The sequence below is a fragment of the Dermacentor silvarum genome, chromosome 4 (assembly GCF_013339745.2).
Source record: "Dermacentor silvarum isolate Dsil-2018 chromosome 4, BIME_Dsil_1.4, whole genome shotgun sequence".
NCBI lineage: Eukaryota > Metazoa > Arthropoda > Arachnida > Ixodida > Ixodidae > Dermacentor > Dermacentor silvarum.
The window spans coordinates 25847799-25871737 of record NC_051157.2 but is presented as its reverse complement, the minus strand read 5'-3'; positions in this window follow the sequence as shown (position 1 = coordinate 25871737).

The following is a 23939-nucleotide window of genomic DNA, read 5'->3' as shown; positions in this document are numbered from 1 at the left end:
TTGCAAAGTGAACACAAACCGAAACCTTAAAGAGAAGTGCCACGATGAAAGCCAGCGAAACTCAATACGCGTTGAAAAGCTGCGTTGAAATCGAGCCTCTTTATCTCAGAAACCATTATACACGTACGACTGTGTAGATGGGCTTCATTCATTAGGCTGATTGGCAATTAGGAAAATTTATGTGTGCAGTTTGCATATTGTTGTGCACTAGCTGTTGTGTACTTGTGTGTGTACTAGCCAATTTTCGAGATTGATGCGTCTTATAGTAGAGCGCACGCAACAAAACCCTGTGTTGCATTTTTTGAAATCCTTACTTAAATGATCGATCTACCACCTGATTGGTCGACAAGTGCATTGTGCTTAGAATAAGCAATTATACGCTGTCTGTAACAATTATTTCTGTCACAGTTAGACGAGATTGATTGATTGATATTCGGCCAGACAGCAGAACCCAGCAGCCATGGCAAGCAAATTGTAATTATCTCAGTATTTACTCAGTTTTCGCAAAGTCTGTTGAGTCATCGGCTGTTCCAACTCTTGAAATGTGGTAAGGTTGTTTCCATCCAGAAATACGCCCGTAAGCAGGTACTAAGAACCTATTAAGTTTCTCTAACATCAACATCTTGCAAATTATGGGAGCACGTCATTCATCAATATATTATCGAGTGCCTATCTGAGCATATCGTTCTCTAAAATGCCCAACATGGCTTCCGTTCAGGCTTCTCGACGGTGCCACAACGTTTAGAATTCTGACATTATATTGCTTCTGCTTGCGTTTAACCTTAAGGGACAGCTTGATGCCATATATCTGTTGATTACAGTAAAAATGCTGATGCTGTATGCCATAAGAAACTTCTAATAAACTGAATGCAATTAGTTATGACCCTAAACTTCTAGGCTGAATGCAAGATTGCCTAAGTTCAAGAACTAAGTACGTTGCATTTAACACTGTTCACTAAACTCGCGTCATTTTTACATCTAGCGTAGCGCAGGGAAGCTCTGTCATGTCTCCTTTGCTGTTGATTATCTGTATAAATTACGTTGTCGAAGTTATAACGAGCACATCCGTTTAATTAAGATTATATACTGATGACTACGGCCTTTGTTTTATTATAGCTAGTACTCATGACCAATTGGAATTAAATGAAGTTTTCTATCGTTTCTGCGAATAGAAGAGAAAGTGGCAATGCCACCTAATTTCAGGAAAACAGTTTCAGTGACCTTTCCGAAAAAAAAGCAGCCTTTGCAATTAGCTTATTTTAGTAAAACGCCCAAACTCGCACGTGGTACAACATTCAAATACCTGAGGTAGATACATACGCAGCTGCGAGTTACCTTGTAATTGTCGCGCTGCCTTGTCTATACTTAAAGAATGAACCAACTCGCCCAAAGTAAAATCTAATTGTTACATTTACGCTTGATGTAAAATGGCTGGCGCACATTGATTAACCAAAAAGGCATTGAGAAAGTATGATTATCTTAAAAGGAACTTGCGAGGTGCCACTAAAGATTGTAAATCAATGGCATACAAATTACAAATAAGGCCACTCCTTGAGTTTGCGTCGGTTTTTTGGTCACCATATCATTACAAAGATAAAGATAACTTTGAGATGACATAAAAAGATCTTAAATTTAATCGAATCATTATTATCGGTATTCTTCCCTTCCTCTAATGCTAATGAACTATTACTGAAACCCTTAGTTCACATTAAAAACAAGTTAGGCCTGCAGACACGGACGCAAGAAAAGGGAAACGGACAACACAAACGCCGTGTTTTCCTCTTCTTGTGTCCATGTCTGCACGCCTAATTTTTTTACAGCGAAGCTGTTTATGACTAGGCTTGCGTGCATTTTAAGTGTACGTGTGCGAAAATCTGGGCTGATCCTGGTGACAGTGCAGAAAGGGTCCGAGCACAATGGAACATACCCCTATGGACTCCTTGTGGTAAACCCCGGGACCTCTAACGGGCCTTTGAGCGACCCTTGTCACACCTGGGACCCAAAGAGGTCCCTGGAACAAGAGTAACGACAGATGCTACGATCGGATCTTAGCCCAAAAGGCCAACCCGCGTCCGTCACGTCTACGTTCGCACCGCCCTCTCTTTGTTGGCGTTCCAACCACGTGCGTGCCTCGTTTCCTACCGCTCTACCGGTGCAGCGGAACCGTCGCGCGTGTACATAAGACAAGGTGCCGTTCTCCTTTTTGAGTTTCACTTCTCTACTCTCGTCGTAATGGGGAGGCCGCGTGTAGAGTCGCACTCACGGCGACGGTTGCATTCTCGTCTCTGTTCCTGCCGTCGCTCTGCGTAGGCGCGTTGCTCCTCGGGAGTCCGGTCTATACGCGGCCTCCCCATTCTGTGCCACCTCTGTGTCGTGGGCTAAACAGCTGCGCTGGTCATTCATCTTCACAGAGTGGAATTGCTCATGATTTTTTGTAGCATGAATGTCTAGCAACTAGGTAAACTTTCTTTCGATCTAACCTTGGCCCATAGGCACACTTGTGACTGCGTTAGTCTGTTACACAAGCTTGTTCGTGGGAAAACCTGTATAAAAGCTCCTGTCGTCTTCACGAATCCTGCTCCTCGGCCTACCCGACGAAGTCATCATCTTAACATTGACCCATTAAAATCTTCGGTTGATTGTTTTAAGCTTTCCCTCTTTGCATACACACAACCGAGATTTGGAATGGCCTTCAGGGGTCTTTGTGCGAGCTATACAATAACGATTTAACCGAGAAATTGCCTGATTATGTTGATTGACCAACTTTCCAATAATGACATTCCTTCTTTTATGCTTGTCTTTGATACCGCAGACTGTTTCTGTTTGTTTGCTCTATTTTTTATTCCTGATATTCTGACATTTAACTACTTTCTTCTGTTGATTGAAAGTAATGTATGTACCCACTCTTCCAACATCTTGCCGCGCAAGATAGCAGTATCTGTAAATAAATAAATAAATAAATAAATAAATAAATAAATAAATAAATAAATAAATAAATAAATAAATAAATAAATAAATAAATAAATAAATAAATAAATAAATAAATAAATAAATAAATACACACATACTTCAGGGTAAATGGTGCTCAAAGTACTACTACGTGACAAGATGACAGATGCGCCGCGCCAGAGGTAAAAGAACAACTCATTGGATGATCCACGTTTTGCAGACTGCGGGAAAGTATAGAAAATGAGTAAGGTTATGCATCTATAGTTTCTTTCACTCGCGATGTTTCTTGCTTTCGCTGGCGTAGTGTACACAACATATAAGGGCCACACGCCTGCCCGCTGCGTAAGCGTCTAAGGTTGTGCGTACGTCTGATTTCATTTTGTCCTAATGGTGAATTAAGAACCACTGAGGCGGAACGCAAGTCACGAAACGAACTGTTTAAAGCGTAAGCCTGTGCCCAGCAAAACAAGTAACACTCAGTGCAATGCGGTGCAAAGCGGTGAGCACAATCGTAAATCCTCTAAATCTGACATATGGGTCTGACCCGTCAACTATTTAAACTTGACTCGTCGAAGGTTCCCGCGTAATCGCTGGCGCACGCGTACTTTACAGAAAGTGCTACACTATTCGCATTGCGCATACGATCTGATAACACTAAGTTCGGCGGCAACACAGACAACAGATAGAAACAACGATATTCTAGAACGTTCCGATACAAACAGGCACGTCTTGTGCTGCTGAGCGGTAACACAAAGTTCCTTGAATTGAATTGCATTCTGCGGTTTTACGTGCCAAAACCAGGATTTGAACATGAGGGTTAATTTTGACCACCTGGAATTTCTTAACGTGCCCCCAATGCACGGGACACGGAGGGTTTTGCATTACGCCCCCATCGAAATGCGGCTGCCGCGGCCGGGATTTTATCCCGTGACTTCGTGCTTAGCAACGCAACACAATAACCGCTAAACCACCGCGAAGGGCCATAAAGTTCTTATATAGTGGGTGAAATGCGGTTCCCGGGAAAAAGATAAACAAGTATGCATGTCAGTACGTTCGTCACAACCAACTGTTGTGTGGTCAAGACCGGGGAATCTATTGCCTTGTAAGGCGTATTCCCCTGACTTGAGAAACCAGTAACAAATTTACGGCGGGGTTAAGCCTGCGCCTGCAAGAAAAAAACAAAAACAGAAAGCAACAATTTTAAAGCCAATGTAAGAAAAACAAATTGAGGTTCTTAAGTAATACCGGAAGCACGAATTTAGGCTGCAGAAAAGCGCCAATGAATAAAGTAAGGTAGGGCACGGTACGCTTGGCATTCTAAAATTAGGTCAACGAAGGCACAAGATTCTCGCATAGATCGTCTATCGAATACGAAAAAAAAAACGAATATAAAAGTGCAAAAAATTAAATTCTGACCTTTTACAGGTGAGAACCATGATCTGATTATGATGAACGCCATAGTCGGGAATTTCAGGTTAATTTTGACCACCAGGAGTTTTTTTTAACGTGCATCTAAGTCCAAGCACATTAGCGTTTTTTTTTTCATTGCGCCCCAGTCAAAGAGGGGCCGCCGCGGCCCTAATAGAACCCGCGACCGAACTCATCAGCGCCGCGTCATAGCCCCTGGACTATCGTGGCAGGCAAGAAGGTCTAAAAAAAATGGGGTAATAAGCCTGGAGTATGTGGGAAAGTAAGTATGAGAAAAAAAAATACCACAGAAAGCTTATGCAAGGGAGAAGTAATGGTGGATGTGTAGAAGTATTTTAGTGAATGTTCTGAATGGAGATAACCAAAGGGAATGTGAAAAATAATTAGAAACATTAGTCAAGCACAAAAGAAAATTAGTATAGTTAAGTAGAGTTGGAGGTTGAAGGAAGAATGATGGAAACATTTCAATGTAAAGATAAATAACGTTGGTTGCTTGTGCATGAAATGAAAACGATATGAAAGATTAAGAAAAATAGACGTGGCAGGGAATGATTTGCAAAAAAGAAGTAATAAGGCAAAAAAAAAAATGATTGAAACAGTATGGACATATAAAAAGAAATAATAAATCTGGTTTCCCGGTCAGGACCGAGAAATCGATAGCCCCGCAGACAACTTACACATACAAAAAAGAGCATTCTTTAACTCGCCAGTGTACATTTCTGCACAAAGTGGGGAATAATTATGCACCATGCCGAAACTTTAACGTCTGCTCAAGACAGCTCGTCGCATCGACTTTTCGCATGGTTGTCATGATGGTTTCCGAGTGATAAAGGCTCTTGTCTGCAATAACTTTATTCAGGCATGAGCAAGCCGAAAAATAAGAGGTTACGCGTAACGTTTCTTCTGTTACCAGCAGAAGTCAATAGGGCTTACAGCTTGAACAACTCCTCATCACCTGTCATATTATCGCCTTGATATAACGTGAGTACCATCATACTATAACCTAACTCACATTTATTCGATAAAAGTTCATTTAGTTTAGTTATATTGACCTTATTACCAGTCATGTGTTTTCTTTAGGAGTGAATGACACTCTACACTCACGGCCCGAAACGGCACTCAATGCCACTGGCGTAACGCGAATGATCACGGTCATGCTGTCAGCCCAAACAAAATAGCACCAATAGATCAAGCGAATCAATGTCAGAGATCACGGTGCCGTACACGCGTACCATCTTACATTGCAGCAAAAGCATATTGCCTTGCGCTTGACACTTTGGCCCATTGTCAACCGAATGCGTTTTCATACAGGGCGTTTTTGTTTTGTTAGCTGCACCAAAATTTTAAAAGTTGCCTGTGGAAGATAGCACAATTGTAACCCTTGATCTAAATTATTCGATGAGGCCGCCATTTCTACTACGAGAAGTGAAAATGCTTAATTAAAAAAAGCAGCATAAGACTAATTAGCTTTTTAATAAATTATTTTACTGCACATATATTAATCTACGAATTGTACATAGTTAGTTCGCAAGGCACTTGGAACGAATTCTTAGTACTGCACCGGTTTCGAGATATTAATTTTCAAAGCGTCCGACGAAATGCACTGGTGTTCCAGCTACTTTTGTGCTTCAATGCATAAAACAGCGTTTTATTAAAAAAAAATTATGCGTGGCTCCGCAATCGCAAACACCAGAGACCAGTGGAGCTAAGGAAAGCTTAGTAAAGTAGTGGCAAAGCACACACTTCGTCTAACTTTTGCTGGGCTTCCCCCATCTCCGCTGGTCTCTGGTGTTTGCGATAGCAGAGCCACGCATAATCTTTTCCACTGAGACAAAGAGGACCGCCGAAGCGAGCACCAATTAGCACCGTTAGTCCCAAGTCGTTGCATGTTGCGAATGTTCCTGATCACCCGCAACCTAGGATCTCCCAGTCTCCTGTGTTTCCTGGCGCTCGCTCAGGATTTCTTCGGGATGTTCTGCGTAGTATCGCGATGAATTCAACCGGCCACGTTCACGAGCCTCCGGATCTTCATTTCTTCGCCTACGCGAACTCTCGGCTTCTCTCAATATAAAATCTCGAAATGTTCTCTTCTGCGACGCTTGGTTTCATTTTCCCTAGCTCTCGCTTCAGTCTTTCGTAAGCGACGAGTGCCCAGTTCTCTGGTTGAAACCTGCCGAGCCGCCGCCAGAGGCATCGGCTGTAAAGCCCCTCAATGAAGAAAAGTAGCGCCATCTCCTCTCTCCTCCTCCTGCGCCGGCGTTCACTCTCTCTTCTGTCGACCGTGGCTCCCCCTACGCGGTGCATGTTCTAGCAGACGCTCTCCGAATGAAACGCTGTGGCTACGTGTCGCTCGCGCTCTTGAACTCGTATTCTGATCGGAATTTTTCGCGTTATGTTATGACTGGCTGCCGAAACAACGAGAGGACGTATAAATGCCGTTGCGCTTAGATGGCTGTACTATTAGCGGTGATACAGTGAGCCTAAAGCCTCTAAGTCGGGCTTTAACTGAGCCATGCCACGCGCGACTTCGGCGTTGGTTGACCTGGCGCCGTCATCTCCGCGTTTCAGTAGCTCCAGTCCCTCGTTGGCCAGCGGCTAACGTGCACAGCGGGCCTCTAACAATGACTACGCTTCGGGAGTGAATGATCCACCAGATGTATATATGCAGTTGTCTTACAGGTTTCACTGACTAGTGAGCTACCGATCATTCGGCGGAAGCGGTCCGTCGATAATGAGGCTAGTGGCTTCGCTCGCTTGCAGGAAGCCTTACACTACTCCACACATTTTTTCATCTTTTTTTTTTTGCGGACTTGAGTAGCGCGGCAGCGGTCATCTTACAGGTGTATGCGAGGCTGCTTTTGCGGATCATATTGCCGCTTGCATGTGCTGCGCGCGGGTCCGAGAAATTCTACCCTGCGTATTGTATCTACTATCTTATCAAATGCAGAGCAGAAACGATGAGTTAACATCCAGGTTTGTCCTGGCCACTGACAAAGCCACGCAGGAATGAGTTAACTCTATAATCAAGGGCATTGCAATGTGGATAGCATTGCAGGTCCTTGAAGTGCACGGTGTATTCCTACGTTTGGCAGGCGGCTTCCTTGGCTTCAGCTGCTTCCGATGAACGAAGAGCGATGGAATGGCTTGACGCTTCAATTTTAACACGAAAGTGTTTTATGCCGGGGTCCACCAAGACTTCACTGACGTATTTCCGTCACGGAAATACGTCAGCTTACAATGTACACGAACATAATACAAAGAAAGAAACCAGAAGAAAAAGTTCCACAAACATGGAAAATTTGGAAATCGAACCCACGACCTCTCGGTCCGCGACGATAGATCGCCGAGCGTTTAACCCATTGCGCCACAAACGCATTTGCAGAGAGCTACACAAACGCGCCTTATATATCTAACACTCCTCCGTGTACCCGCGCTCTTGCTCGGGGCGGTGCCGCCGCCTACGAGCAGAAAAGAGAAGTACTGCATTATGACACTAACGCGCACCGACAGTGAACGCTTCGGTGGTCTCAGCACTGAAGTTGATCGCGGAGGCTGCAATTACGACGCGCTGTACGCGCTGATTTGACTCCGTGACGATTCAGTTACGTGCTTTGTCTTGCGCGTTGTATTAGTGTGTCAGTTACGTGCTTCGTCTTTCGCGTTGTGCTAGCGTGTGCAGCGTAGTGCAGCTTCCATATGCACGACGGTTGCTCATGGTCATCGACGTTGGTAGTCGTGATGGAGGAGACGTGCCACCAGGCGTCAGCGTGGGTGCATCAACGCCTAAGGGCGCTTTAGCCACAAAACACCAATAGACATTATATATCAATGTGCAATAAACATTACACTACTTCTGTGAAGACACGTTTCACTTTCGTGTTCTATACCGATTCCTATATAAGAGGGATCAACCACATTTTTTTGTGCCACAGCTCTGCAGAATCACCGGCTCAAATTGATCATCCGTGAAGTGATCTGCGCAAACGTGAAATCAGAAAACAAGGTCACCGTAAAACCTCACTCCTTCAAATATAAGGCGTAACACAACATTCCCGGCACAAGTTATTATCGCCGGGAAGTCTTGTATACGGTGTTCCTTTTAACACGAAAGTGTTTTATGCCGGGGTCCACCAAGACTTCACTGACGTATTTCCGTCACGGAAATACGTCAGCTTACAATGTACACGAACATAATACAAAGAAAGAAACCAGAAGAAAAAGTTCCACAAACATGCAAAATTTGGAAATCGAACCCACGACCTCTCGGTCCGCGACGATAGATCGCCGAGCGTTTAACCCATTGCGCCACAAACGCATTTGCAGAGAGCTACACAGACGCGCCTTATATATCTAACACTCCTCCGTGTACCCGCGCTCTTGCTCGGGGCGGTGCCGCCGCCTACGAGCAGAAAAGAGAAGTACTGCATTATGACACTAACGCGCACCGACAGTGAACGCTTCGGTGGTCTCAGCACTACGACGCCTCGATGCCAGCATTCGAAGGGACGCTGGCATCAAGAAGCACTACCAACGCCACCTAGGTGGCGTTCACCGTACTCAGCACAGCGGAGCGTGGCCTCCGCAATTAGCTCTGAAAATGTTTCTGAAGTTGATCGCGGAGGCTGCAATTACGACGCGCTGTACGCGCTGATTTGACTCGGTGACGATTCAGTTACGTGCTTTGTCTTGCGCGTTGTATTAGTGTGTCAGTTACGTGTTTCGTCTTTCGCGTTGTGCTAGCGTGTGCAGCGTAGTGCAGCTTCCATATGCACGACGGTTGCTCATGGTCATCGACGTTGGTAGTCGTGATGGAGGAGACGTGCCACCAGGCGTCAGCGTGGGTGCATCAACGCCTAAGGGCGCTTTAGCCACAAAACACCAATAGACATCAATGTGCAATAAACATTACACTACTTCTGTGAAGACACGTTTCACTTTCGTGTTCTATACCGATTCCTATATAAGAGGGATCAACCACATTTTTTTTTTAGCTCGCCACCAGCACAGGTCCTTATCTCTTGTTCTGCTACGCGATACACGACTAGAATACTGAGCACACTTTTCACGCGCAGCACTTTTTACCATTTTCGAGATAGTTATCGGTCCTCGAGGATCTAGGACGATAGCGACAAGAACATTGATCTTCGCCGACCACCGATTTGAGTTTTTGCTGAAGGTGCAAAGTCACCCTAACTAAATAGCCCTAATCGTCTTTCCGCAGGTAAGTGCCCATTTTTCCCTACGTACCGTCACCGCTTCGTAACATACTGCGATACACTCAAAACGTGCCGTTCGCATACATTCAGGCCACACAAACACAACGCCATGGATTGTATAACCGAGTCAACAAAAACCACGTGCGTTTGAGGACAAGATGAAATCCGGCCACGAAAGTTGCAAATGCAGCGCGAACATGCAGCGCGAACAGAGCGGCATTTAGGAGGGAGAAAAGCTAACGAAGCCTCACACAGCAAGTGGCAGCATGTGAGATTAGGGATCATTGAATAATCGCTCGCTTACCTCACACACCCGGGACCATTGTGCTGGGTTGAAATCAGCGCGGCTGATTCTTTGAAGCCAGACCTTCCTCTGCGCCGTGTCTCGCTTCGCTGATGGAATCCGGAAGAGTCGCTTGCCGTCTGTTTCGCGTGTTCTGCACCCGAATGATGAGCAACACGGCATCGCGAACACTACGCCTTAAAAGCGCAAAGGAGACGCGATGCGTGGTGCCTCCATACACGGCTCGCAATGGTCTGGCACCGCGATGGCGGCGGGAGCAAAAAACAAGCAAGAAAAAAAGCGCGCGAGAGCACGTGACAGCATTCGGCCAATCGGAGGGCCGAGCGCCGAGAGAACGGGCAGGAGAGGAGGAAAGCGGCAATCTTCAAAGGATGTCGCTACTTTTTTTTATCGAGGGGCTTTAATCGGCTGCAGTCACGGACACCGCGCGCGTTCGGCACGAACGTGGCGAAACGCGGTCGGCGTCGGCAGCAGCTCTACGCGTCCCACTACCACATGCCTCACTCCTCCTCCCCACCTCGCATCCACTATGCTGCGCGATGCTATTTTAACAGCGGAGCTGTTGAAGCTCTTGGTTAGGCCGCGTATCGCGAACAACAATTGTGGGCCGATCCTGGAGGTAGTGCAGAAAGGGTCCAAGTGCAATTGCACATAACCCTGCGAACTGGTGACGCTGTTTAAGCTCGAGGATGGTCCGTCGAGTGTACGCCGCAAAACCTCCGCCTGGCGATGACGTCGCCATGCGTCGCCTAGCAACGCTTCGCCCCAGCTGCGCCGGCCGTGCCGAACTCGCCACAGTTGCGTGAGCCGTGATGTCATCGCGCGCGCCGCATCGCTTCGCCTTAGCTTTGCCGAGCCATGACGTCACCGCGCCGTGCGGAGTGGTTGCCGCGGCTGCGCAGACACGGAGCTAAGCCGTGAGGTCACTGCGGCGACCCACGGGATATATAGCTCCGCGTCGCCGCCGCGGCGACGCCAAAGCCTCGCCGTCTCCGCGCCGAGCACATCCCCGCGAAGATGGGGTGGCCGAAGAAGAGTGTCACTCCCGAAGAAAAGGAAGTGCTGTGCAAAAGCCGCCACGCCACTACTCGAGAGCGAGTGAGAGGACTTTGGTCCGATCCCGAGTATCGCGCCGCCGAAGCGGCGGCGAAACGTCGGTAATTCGAAGAAGATCCAGAGTTACGAGCCCGCGAAACCGAGCAAAAGCGTTTGAACGTCCAGAAGCTTCCAGATACTTTTATGAGCGAGTGTTCGTTGCTGCTTGGGCTGTCGATGATTCCAGGGTGATCTTGGACAAAACGTGGCCGAGTTTTGAAGCATAACCTCGCAAGAACTTGGCCGAACCGAGATAAAGCTAGGTGGAGTCACCAGCGCCTCAAGTAAAAAGAAGCTGACGTTTTTATAAACCATTGCCAATGTGTTATAATGGCATGAGAAGCAGTAAAATTTGTTGCGCGGCGTGTTGGTTGAAGACTAAGGGACGCATATTAGCGTGACGCAGAAGCATACTTAAGAAGGGAGACAGGAAAGATTCATATTAAGAAAAGGGACGCTGACTGCACCTGTAGTGACACTTGTTTATTATTTTGGCAATGAGTTCCAACTGTTTGACATGCTTCTGTGATTTTTTCACTTGATTGCTGCACGCATGAACATCTGGTGTATTCTTCAGCTTTGCTCTTTAGGGCTTGCCCTTCATTCCTCCTACTTCCCTGTTCACAAGTTTTGTTTACTTGTCGCGCTAATATGCATCACATATGAGACAGTATCTATGCATGGTTATCTTTGTTTTGTTGCGGTGATCTCTATAAAGACCAGTCTGTCGGCAAAGCAACCGTTTTAGTGAAAGTACAGGATTGGCGGTGTCTTGCTTGTGCCTCTATTTTCGATTGACAGATAATCCTTTAACTGCATCTTAAGAGGAAGCTTTAGCTCGGGTAGTTCACATTTAAACATTTGGTAAACGATAAATCGTTTTTCTCGACAACCACTGTACCGCTTTTTATAAGGTGCGTTGCATTTAAAGGAAGTTACAATTAGCAACGTTAGCAAGCGAATTTTAAAATTACGCCATCATTTTTTTACATATATTAACGATAATTGAAATTTCGAAAATCTGAAGTATCAAGTTGACAACTGTGTAACTCAGCAATAAAATGATATCGCTATTCTGCCCCTAATAATACATCTAAAGCGGACACAATTGATGTATTGTACACCCCTTTTGAAATGTACGACTAATTTCTGAGTAGTACTTTTCATTTCCAAACCCTCTTAAACATTGTGACAATTTCAGGTTATCTGTGAATTCATATATAAGATTTGTCCGCTTGAAATGCTCTAATAGATGCTGTTTACAGATCTGCGATATCTCTTTAGTGCACAGTTACGAGTTCATAAACTTCATTCTCGTATTTTTTTAAAACTTACCAATTTCCGCAAATGTTTCTGAAACATTTGATGGCGCAGATCGAAATTCTGCTTACCATAGCTGCTCGAATTTAACTTTCTCCAATAAATAAATAAAAACATTAGCTTAGAGGTTGTTTCTTAAAAGCACTTCTGCGTTTTAGGTGTATATGAAATTAGAAATTTGTGTTTGTCACGAGCATCATCTTAACGCACGTGTGCTATTGAAGCTAATGGAGATATTTAACGCTGGTAATTTCGTTGTCCTTTACAATTATAGGGACAGGAAGGCTAGAAGAAACTTTAGGTGAAAATAGGCAGCTTCCGGACCACCGCCATGTATTGGCAGCCTCTTGTGGCCACTCTTTGCCGTTCAAAAGGTCAGCAGCATGCAGTTTTCCAACGCGGCGCTTCGGCCAAATTCCGCCGTACGAAAGGCACTTATAGGCGTATTTACGAGTAAGGGGGGGGGGGGGCGGCACTGTAAAAAAAAAGGGGGGGGGGGGTATTCTATTTGGCCCCACTCTCGCACTTTCGAAACCACGCACTTTTGGCTACACGACGGCAAATCCCAAAGGACAACAGCTGAGGTTAAATTTCCTTTGTGATTGTAGGGGACACATAAACAATGCTTTTCTTTATTAGGTTTCCCTTGCTTGGGCTGCGAGGATTGTCCTTCGTGCCTTGCAGCGACTCGCCACAGGCGACAACCCGCGGGATACGCCATACACGCCAGCATTGCGGAGAAAGCTTGCGCTTCTTCTTCTTCTTTCTGGGGTTTTACGTGCCAAAACCAGTTCTGATTATGAGGCACGCCGTAGTGGAGGGCTCCGGATTAATTTTGACCACCTGGGGTTCTTTAACGTGCACTACAACGCAAGCACACGGGCGTTTTTGCATTTCACCTCCATCGAAATGCGGCCGCCGGGGCCGGGATTCGATCCCGCGACCTCGTGCTCAGCAGCGCAACGCCTTAGCTGACTGAGCCACCCCGGCAAGCTTGCGCTAGGCAGGCTCCATAATAACAAATTTCAGCTCCCGCTGCTTGCATTATGCCTAGTCTCTTGGTACCGCCTGACCGTACTTGCACACACAAAATCGGCTTTAACCTAACTGGAGTGGACGGGTTCGGGTAACGTATTATAATCAGATGCACCAAACGATTCCATGGCTTACGGCATGAAATAGTCGACATAGCATGGCAATCGGAGTCTCTTATCACCATAAAAAAACAAATAAAATCTCTTACATATCAGACTGTCGAATTTGACTTTGTAATCACGGCTTATTCAAGATATGTCGGTGAAAACGATGTCAAATGTGCAGAGCCCATTGAAATACCACTAACAATACGATAACAACCGAAATTATTATGAAAACCATATATATCATTATGAAATCAATATGAAAACCATTACAACATTAACGCGATTTTTTTTCTATCAGCGTGAGTCACCTGTGACGTTGTCTGTTCATTTCATTTTGAACCTTTCTTGTCATTTAGAAGCGTTACAAAAATTATTGTGTATTTTTTCCCTTTCTTTATGGACGATATCTCAGGTTTGCCTGGTGTCCTCGGTGAACTAAACGAGGTAGCTTTGTGTTTAATAACAGCAAAGACCAGATAATGTGTTATGGGCAGGCAAAGTTCACCATGGGTGGGTAATTGGGGCGTTGGCAATAAATTACGTTTGCTAGAGCATTATGCGCATTGCCAGTTTAGTAACTTTATGGCTAGATTTAGCGACGTTCTTGCCTGTTTAGCGACAAAATTTTCTACTTAGTGACTGGCGACTTTTTTTAGCGACATGACGCAACAATTGGCGACATATTAGCGATTTCGAAATTGGAGAAGTTGTTTCGTAAACGGCTCTCCAGGACGCGCTTTATTGTTAAAAATGCAAGTAAGAGGCCCCAATTTCCTAAACTGTGCGTGGGCTCTGGGAGCAAGTTGAAACACCCGCCGCGTTGGCTTTGAAGCTATGGTGTTGCGCTGCTAAGCACGAGGTCGCGGGATCGAATCCCGGCCGTAGCGGCCACACTTCGATGGGGGCGAAATGCGAGAACGCCCATGTCCCGTGCATTGGGAGCACGTTAAAGATCCCCTGGTGGTCAAAATTAATCCGGAGTCTACCACTACAGCGTGCCTGATAATCAAATCGTGGTTTCGGCCTGTAAAATCTCTGAATTAAATTCGATTTATTATGTTGAAACAATGATTGTCTTCACATCAGTGGTGTTCACATCGTGCTTGTTCTCCTAACAGGCTTTCTTAAAGGTGGTCTTAAGGGATTTACCTGGTTCTGGCAAAATGTACTTTTTTATTTTTGCAAAACCAATTTGAACTACGGCTATACTTCTGGATTCAATAAATTTATTCTATAGGCACTGAACGTTCGTAACCGTAGCAGTAAATTAATTTACCGAAACTAAATGTAATAAAGTTATGATGAGATTTAGGACGCAACAGGTGCATAATCAGACAGATATATACTGTAGAAAGGTGCACAGATTGGAGCGGCTAGTCTCGCTCAGGTGAGTTTCAATGCACCACTTACGTTTTTCACGGCCTTCGGACCAATCAAAATACTGCACGGTTTTTTGAGGTAAATGAAGGGGCACAATTGTCTGGGCAAAAGGCTCATTTGGCGTCACCAGACGCCAGACTAGCCGTGGACTTAAATAAACATCACACAATTGTCATTCCCGTGTTAACAACGTACAACCAGACGCTTGTCGAATAACTTTGCTTTCCTTTCATGGAGCTGAGAACTACAAAATTGGCCGGGGTACTGCGATTCCAGTGCCCTAATTTTCGTGCTAAGAAAATCAGGTTAACCTTGTTTTTTTTTAATTCTCCTGAATTTGTAAGCTTAGGATCTGAAGGTAAACGCAAAATTACAGCTCGCTTCACCCTCTTTTATTTAAATACGTTAGTAAATTCAAAGCACCCTGCCGGTAAACCTACTGTTTATTCTTCTCCAGCCAGAACGCTAGACAAGCGTGAATCACTTCGGTACATTATTTACGTTATGTTAGCTGACTTTTGAAAGAAAATGTCCCTGATATTTAAAGTTCGGTTGATAGTTTTAGCGACAATTTTCGTGACTGAAGCAATATCTAGCAGAAATTTAGCGACCTTTCTGTCTCAGTTTAGCGACAGGGGACAACACGATATGGCAACAGTGGTTACGAGTGTGTTTTACAAGAGGGACAGAATTTAGTTCGTTGCCCTGACAGAACAACACATGCCACAGTGATCAAGTTTAACGAAACTTGGTGGAACACTAAGGAAAATTTCACTGCAAAGGTAAATGTGGTTTGATCAAACACAGTCATTGCAACAAAATTTATAATCAAGTGTTAGAAAGTGTGATACAGCCACTATCAGCCATGCTTCCCGATGTCCCGACGTACGCATAGCTGTAGGATACAACATCTTTGCATTTCGTGGGAGTAGGAGGGAGGATTATGGTGAGCGAAATGCATCACAGAATTGGTACGTTCCTGGTCCAATCAGAAGCGTTGGAAAGAATTACTGAGCTCTCGCTTCTTTCTTTTTTTTATTTTCGTGCGTCAGAAGGCGTTCATAGTTTGTTTCTCGGATGTCTTCGTTGAACTAAACAAGGTACCTTGTTTGTATTTTGCAAAACATAAGAAATGCGTTATGGGTAATGTGCAGGTAAGACTCAAAGCAAGGGAAATAATTGCGACCTTTGCTGTAAATTACGCATGCAAGCGATCCGGAGCTTTAGGAACAAAGCAGAATCCTTTCCGCTCTTGATTGATCCCGATAACCGAGATCAACTCGATCGAAAAGCTTTTTGCAAATTTCTTAGCAAGAAGTGCTCAAACGTGTTACATGCGGACAAGGTTTAAAGCATAAGAGCCATATACGGGCAAGGTATTAAATTATGTGGTATAATTAAAGAAAGCAAGCGTTCACTGTAACTGCGCAAAGAGAACAGCTTCGCTGGAAATTTTGCTGTAATTCTGCAAGGTCACAGACATCTGGTGCCTTTGTTTCTTGTGAATATTCCAAGTATCTTATGTTTATTGTATTTTGTTGTGCATAACATCGACAATACCATTGCCTTAACTAGCGATAAATTTGGGCTGTAGACTTGAACAGCAAGCGTTCTCATTTGCGCAATTAATAAATTGGTTTGAACAAATGTGTACTTTTTTATGCGCTGTACTATGGGCGGGGGAGGGGAGGGGGGAGGGTGGCTGCTACTGTGCACTTTTAGGGACCTTTGCCAGGCACTCATTGATGCGTGTCCGTGCAACATCTTGAGATGTGATACAATTTCACGGAATATATTCAAATAATTTTCTGTTTCCCCATGGCTACATATATACATGTATTCCGGTTTCCGTCTGGAACGTCGAAATAACTTTGCCGTTTTCTTCACGTGGATTTATTGATGAATATGCACGATTATCGCAAGGAACGCTGATGTTTTAAATAAATAAATAAATAAATAAATAAATAAATAAATAAATAAATAAATAAATAGATAAATATCTATTTAAATATATATATATATATATATATATATATATATATATATATATATATTGTTGCTTTAGTTGTTGCTTGAACATTGACTATCTAGTTCACATATTTGGCCAGTATTAGCTTGTAAATAATTACGTTTTAGATGAGCAAACAAATTAGATCAAAGTTTTACACACGGTCGCACAGGCACAAGGCGTCACTGCATTTTGAAAGCTTGTCTCCCGCTGACCATGCGGCACATTCTCTGCAGTCGACAGCACCCATCTAACACGGTACCCTATTTTTTCCTTATATTTACATTGCCACCCTCCACACTATATTGCTCAGGCACTTTTCTCCTTGTGCATATGCGCTCATATTAAAAGCTGTGCCTTCTATGCACACATTCTATTTGTATGGCTTCTATACCTCGCCATGCCCCATTATTTCCATTTACACCAACTTCACTCCGCAGGTTAACAGCCGCGTGGCTAGTAATAGCAGGCACAGTTGTCAAATTCCTTCGCGTGCCATGAGAGCACGATTGCTTTCTCGCTCGTTCAAGCGACATACTTTAGTGCGAAACGGGCCTGCAACAGCGTACTGTGTTGGTGTTGCGCATTGATACTGCCTCATTCGCTTACGGCGTCGTCCCTATTTTGTTCTGTACACAGCAGGACGCTTTCTCATGCGATGCGGTCGAGCCATCTGCCACATAAATGAGCTGAACTAGAAGCCGAGAAGCGATATTTCCATATGGAGGTATTGTGGAATTGTCATCGCCGAAATGTTATAGTGTAGCTAACGTAGTAAAAATATTTAAAAAATCGGTGGTCCACTGATGTGTATGCAGCATATTTCATAAATATATCTAAAGCATAGTCAATAGGATTGCTAGTATAACGCAAACAGAACGTAGACATCAAAAGAGGACGTGAACACACAGACACGACCCTGCATGTGCTCTTTTCGTGTCCTTCCCGTGTCCTTGTCTCTTGGCATGGGATTCTTTGCATCCTTCCAAGAAGGCATGCCAAGAAGCCCGCATTGCGACACTACGTGACGAATAGGCACAGAACGCCTGTTTTGTTGGCACTGCGTAAGCTGGTCGGTCTGCATCCACGCACGTGAGGACCATTGAAGCATCCAACTTGCCGGAAGGGACAGACAAGGCCTTATATTTTTTCAAAGCCGTTGGCGTGGTATGTGATATTCGGCTCACACGCGGAAGGACAAAAAGGTGCATCGGGCTAGTTGCAGCTGCGTAATCGATTTTTTTTTGCAGCGCGTTGACACAGATAGCTGAATGGCACTGTGTACGTCCATTCTATGGTCCGTGTCTAAAGCACTGCGAAAACACTGATTACGCTGGAGGACCTTTCCGCACAACGGTCAGCAAATGAACGCTGGAAAATGTGCCGTCTGCTGTAGACATAAACAGGGCGATTTCGCATTTATGGGCACGATGTAAATTCTGCACGTTTAAGAGAGAAATAGAGAACTATGAAAAAGGGAAGACAAGTAGCTTAGTCAAAATGGATCCCGTTTGCTACGCTGCCCCTGGGGAGGGGAAGTAAGTGTTATAAATAGTAAACAGAGTCCGTCAATGCTTGAAGGACTCTGTAGTAAGTAAATGTCACAGAGAAGAAGGAGGAGGAGGACGAAAAGAAGGAAGGAAGGAAGGAAGGAAGGAAGGAAGGAAGGAAGGAAGGAAGGAAGGAAGGAAGGAAGGAAGGAAGGAAGGAAGGAAGGAAGGAAGGAAGGAAGGAAGGAAGGAAGGAAGCATGGAAGGAAAGGGCATGGAGGTCAACCAGATGCACGTCCGGTTTGCTACCCTACACGAGGGAAGGGGTTTAAAGGGATGAAAAAGAAAGAAAGAAAGAGAAAGAAAGAAAGACGGAAGAAGGTACTCTCAGTGTGAACATGTGCGGTCGTCCAACACTTCACAATCGGTCACTGAGGCCAGTCGAGTTCATGAATCATAGGAACGCCTTTATTACTTTGAAAGCCTGCGACGGGCGAGGCCATGGTGCAAGAATCTTTTTCTCTGAAAATGGTCTGCTGTCTAATCGGTTTAACAAACTCCAAAGAACGTCATGTTCGATGTCATAAAGATTACAAAAACACAACACGTGCTCAATCGTCTCTTCACAGCTGCAAGAGTCAGGATCGGTGTGGCAGTCATTCCGATAAGGCATGAGTAGGCTTTCGTAAAAGCCAATCCTAACCAGAGGCGGCAAAGTAAAGTTGCATCATGACGGGGGAAGTTCAATGTAATGTGCAGCATTAGTGTAGGATCCAGCGGAGACATCAGTTCTAGAAAATCGGGATGTTCCAAGAAGTTTCATTCCTGGTTTGAGCAAGTAAACGGAGACCTCTCGCAGCATCTGTCCTTCATAAGGATATAGGAATTGTCAAGGTTTCTTTACGGGCTGACCGGGAGGCATCATCCGCAAGGTCATTACCGATGATGCCACAGTGCCCCGGAAGCCATTGGAAGATGATGTCATGTCCGTTTATGAGGGCTTGATGGATAATCTCTCTGGGCTCAAACACCAGTTGTTCATGGGTTTTGCGTCGTAAGGTTGACTGCAGAATCTGAAGGGCTGCCTTGGAGCCACAAAAATTGACCCACTTTCGAGGTTTTGCTTGTGCGATGTAATTACCGGCTTGTGCGATGTAATTACCACGTAGGGTGGAAAGTTCTCTTGCCGTAGAGGTCGTTACGTGGGACACTTTGAACTTCATTGTGACTTGTAAGGCCGGGATGATAACAGCGCCTGTGGAGCTGGTGGCTCAGACAGATCCATCGATGTAAATGGGTGTTCTTTGTTTATGTGCCTCGTTCAGTAATGATAGTGTCAACTGTCTTCAAGCTACTGTGGAATGACTTATCTTCTTCGTAATTCCCGGAATCGCGAGGTGTACTTGTGGCTGTCGTAGGCACCACAGCGGTAACAGTGGTATTGTTGCTGGTGTAAAAAGCCCGATGGAAGGCAGCCTTGATGTGTCGCAACAAGCTTAGAAAATGTGGCTTGAAGTCTTTGTGCCGCCAAAGCAGCAATGTAATGACTGGGTACGTGACACAATGTCGAATGTGTGGTCTGAGGTTGTCAACCTTGATGTAAGTTGGAACCAAGTAGTCTCTAGCAATCATGATTGTTGAAAAGTAGTAGGTGATGTGATTGCCGAATCTGGCAGACGTCCGAGGTGGTCCACGTTCATCGCCGATGGCCAAAGAAACATCTCATCTTAGAGATACACGCATAACTCCGCAAAAATGGTAAGAGATACTCAAACAACGTTCTGCCAAGCAGACGCTTCGTCGTCGTCCTGCAAATAAGTCTCAGTGAAGACAAATACCACACGACAGTGTCATAGCCTATCGCTCAGGTTGTGGATGGCGATAAAGCGTGCATGGCACAAAAAATGTTGCCTCTCCGCGATAGCTCTATTCTTTCTGGCATGGGGATTCCAATTGGCACGTGTGCTGACACAACTGCGAACGACTTGACAGAGGCTTTTAGGTGCGAAGCACCGGCCTGTCGGCGTCTCCTGTCGTAATCGTCGTCGTTGTCGTAGTCGTCGTTGTAGGTAAACAAGCGGTTCGTGCTCGCGCTGGGCATGCGCTCGTGCCACTGCTCCCGCGTTCGTCGTCGTCTTCCACAGCAGGCTGCGTTGCCGCTCATCATTCCAGCGTAGAATTTTACTTCTCTTCTGTCGTCGTAATGGGGAGGCCGCGTTTACGGGGTTATGAGCCATTGCTTAAGGTACTATGAGCCCATTAGCGGTGAATCACTGCATGCTTCGCATCTCCCCAGGCTTCACGTTAGTGGAGCTGCATTTCGCTCAATGGATCATTCAAGCACTGAGCTTTTTTTTTTTTTTTTTTTTTTTTTTTTTTTTGCGAGGGCGCGAATGATTTTGCCTGCGTTAACGACATGTTTATTAGGTTACGCCGCGGCATTCACTGAATTTTAAAGCGACGCTTTCTTCGCCTCTTCCCCCAATTTGGTGTTTGTTTTTAACTATTATCAACTGCGCAGGTGCACACTGACGACGGAACGCTGCGCTCTCTTAACTTATGAAAATCGTCGCAGAGGATATATATTTATTTTATTTACTTATTTTACATACTTTCAAGGCCCGAAGGCGTTACAAGGAGTCAGGTAAAAAAAAAATGGCGTAAGATTATTAACAAAAGGCATTATGTACAGGGATCTTGAAGATATTTGTGTCGGTAATGAGTGCGACTGGTGCGAAAAGGCGGTTATAGTCTACGCTTGTCCTACAGCCACTGTCACTGTCACTGTCAGCCTACTGTCACTGAGTCACTGTAAGGCTTGTGCGGCACCCCAACTTTCAGGTGATGGTCAGTCAGGAACGAAATATAAGATGGAGGATTAGTGAAGATTGAGACGCTTCCCAATTGGCTGAGGCGTACTACTATTTTCAGCGAACCAGTGTTTTCTAAATAGTTAATTTCACGGATTCAAGGTCACAACTAAAAGTACGGCGTAAATATCTAATCATGCGATGAGCATTATTAGTTACATAGTGAACATGGGTATGCCAAGAGATGTTATTTATAATGTTAAGGCGGAGATGCTTATAGGAGCTAGGTAACTGATGACACAGGAGAGCCATTAATAAAGAACGTATGCATAACAGTGTCAGAACGACATATACTCATAGCCTTACATTTGCTTTAGTTAAGTTGTATGCAGCTTTTAGAACACCATATAGTAACGTAGTGAAGGTTATCCTGGAGTTTTAACAGCGAAGCTGTTTAAACCAGCCGTAATTTGTGGTTCGTATCAAGAAACTATCATCATCATCATCAGCAATGCAGAAATAAATAAAAGGCAATAAACTTTTTTTGCGGAGGTGGGATTAGACCCCGCGTACCCACGGTCCGAAGGCGAGCGTCGTAACCACTACGCTATACAGCCACTTTTTTTCTTTAATGCACGGAAAATAAAACTGAAGGTATATTACAGTGCGGACATAGCTACACACTTAAAACTCAGGCAAACACACACATGCGTCCAAAAAGTGCATCCAGTCAGGTGGAGGTTCCTGCGCAGCGTAGGCACTTCTTATATATAAGCTCCGCCACGCTATACAGCCACGCTTGCAGAACATGCATTTATGCGAATCATATGATTGCGTTCGAGCGTCGTCGTCTTCGTCCACAGCTGGCACGTTCGCGCGCGCTCCTGCCAATGCTCTGCGAGATGAAGAAGAGGTTTTGCGCGCTTTGCTTGGGAGAGAGATAAAGAAAATGAAAGCGACAGAGAGAGAGAGAGAGAGACGCATTCACGGAGCGGGTCTGCTGGAACGCGTTGTCGGCATTGGAACGCGGTGTCGGTGTTGCAAGCTGCTCTATGCAACGCACAGTGACGACCGTAAGTCCGAGAGAGAGAGAGAGACGCATTCACGGAGCGGCTCTGCTGGAACGCGGTGTCGGCATTGCAACGCGGTGTCGGTGTTGCAAGATGCATTAAGCAACGCGCAGTGAAGGCCTTAAGTCCGAGACGCGCGAAAAGACATTATATTCACCAGGAGTAATAAGATGAAAAGTACGCGTGCACTTCCAGAAAATGCTGGGCTATGATCGCCCAGCTTCGCAGTTTCAAGCATTGCGCGGCCGAGTGCAAGAAGGTTAAGCGTTTTTGCATCGTCTTGTGCTGTATATATTCTTGTATCGGGCTTATAAAGTGCCTAGTTCGGACCACACGTCTTGCTCCCTCAACTCTCATGAATATTTATTAGGCTCTCGTCGACTGCCGTGTTTGACTAAACGTTGGGCGCTGCATGTATTCTTTGTTCACTCAAGTGATCTATGACGTATGCGCACAGTAGCAAGTAATTTAAAAACGTGGAAATCGTCGACATAGGGTCTTTCGGCAGTCGCAAGAGCAGTTGCATTTCGCGCAGTTGCTCGCCTGTTTTAAACGACACGATACTTACGTCGAGATCCGGTACACATATCACGTGTTCACCAGTGGAATTGTCTACACGGAAACCGCTAAATACGCGTCTCACTTTACAGTCCACAGACAGATACTATACGCAATCGCGCATGGGGCCGAAACCAGGTACGAAAAGCGACCTACACATTGTACTTACCATCTTTTGTGTTTCAATACAACGTTCTCCAAAACTAAGAAAGCTTCGCTTACATGGAAAGACATAAGGAATGTGGTGTGTAAGAACTTTGTTATACAAGCTTTTATATTTCTACTGGATCGATTCGGTTAAGTTACACCGCCGCATTTACGAAGTTTTTACAGATGATTTTAACATACGACCGCATCAATATGATAAGCAAGTCAAAACGATGACCAACATGGTCCCTCTAATCGTTTTGTGCAATGCGTATGCTACATATTCTCCTGTTCGTTTTCAACTTGTGTTTGCTCTAAATGATAGTTTATTGTATTAGTCTATGCGTTCTTTCTCTCGTCGTTGCCAAACCTGCGCTGCTTTACCTTTCCATTTAGTGAACGATTTTTCAGAAGAACACCGCTGCGCATGGGGATATTCTAGGCCAGAGAGGGAAATAGAATGTCAGGGTGGTTGCCACCGAGATAAGGAATGTTTAATGACCTACGCGTTCTTTGCCTTCTTTATCTCATCTTGCCATATTGAGGACAGTAGCCATACACAATGGACCCATGGGATGTCTACGTGTGTTGGTGTGGGCGCGCACGGAAGGGAAAAGAGATGGCTCACTTTCATTAGAAACAAAATTCACGAGGAAGCACCATGATTGCATTTTAGAATATGGATGCTTTGTCCCGCCTCTGCCATTGTAGGAACGGTCATCTTGGCTTAAGGTATATAACAGTAATAATTGGAAATATTAGTGATAGCAGGTGCTTTGCTAAGCCCTTTCGTGCTTTCTAAAAGTACGTACCACCCGTGCGTCATGCATCATAACCCGTGTGGATAAGCTATGGCACTACTGTAATAAACGTATTTATTTCAATGAATAAACTGTTCTTGCACAATCAGTGGATCTGCCGCCGGATCAGTCATAACAGGGCCGATGAGCATGGTTGAACCCGTGCCTTCGTTTATATTGGCAGCGACAGGAACGGCGAGTTCAACCTGACCGACAATTATT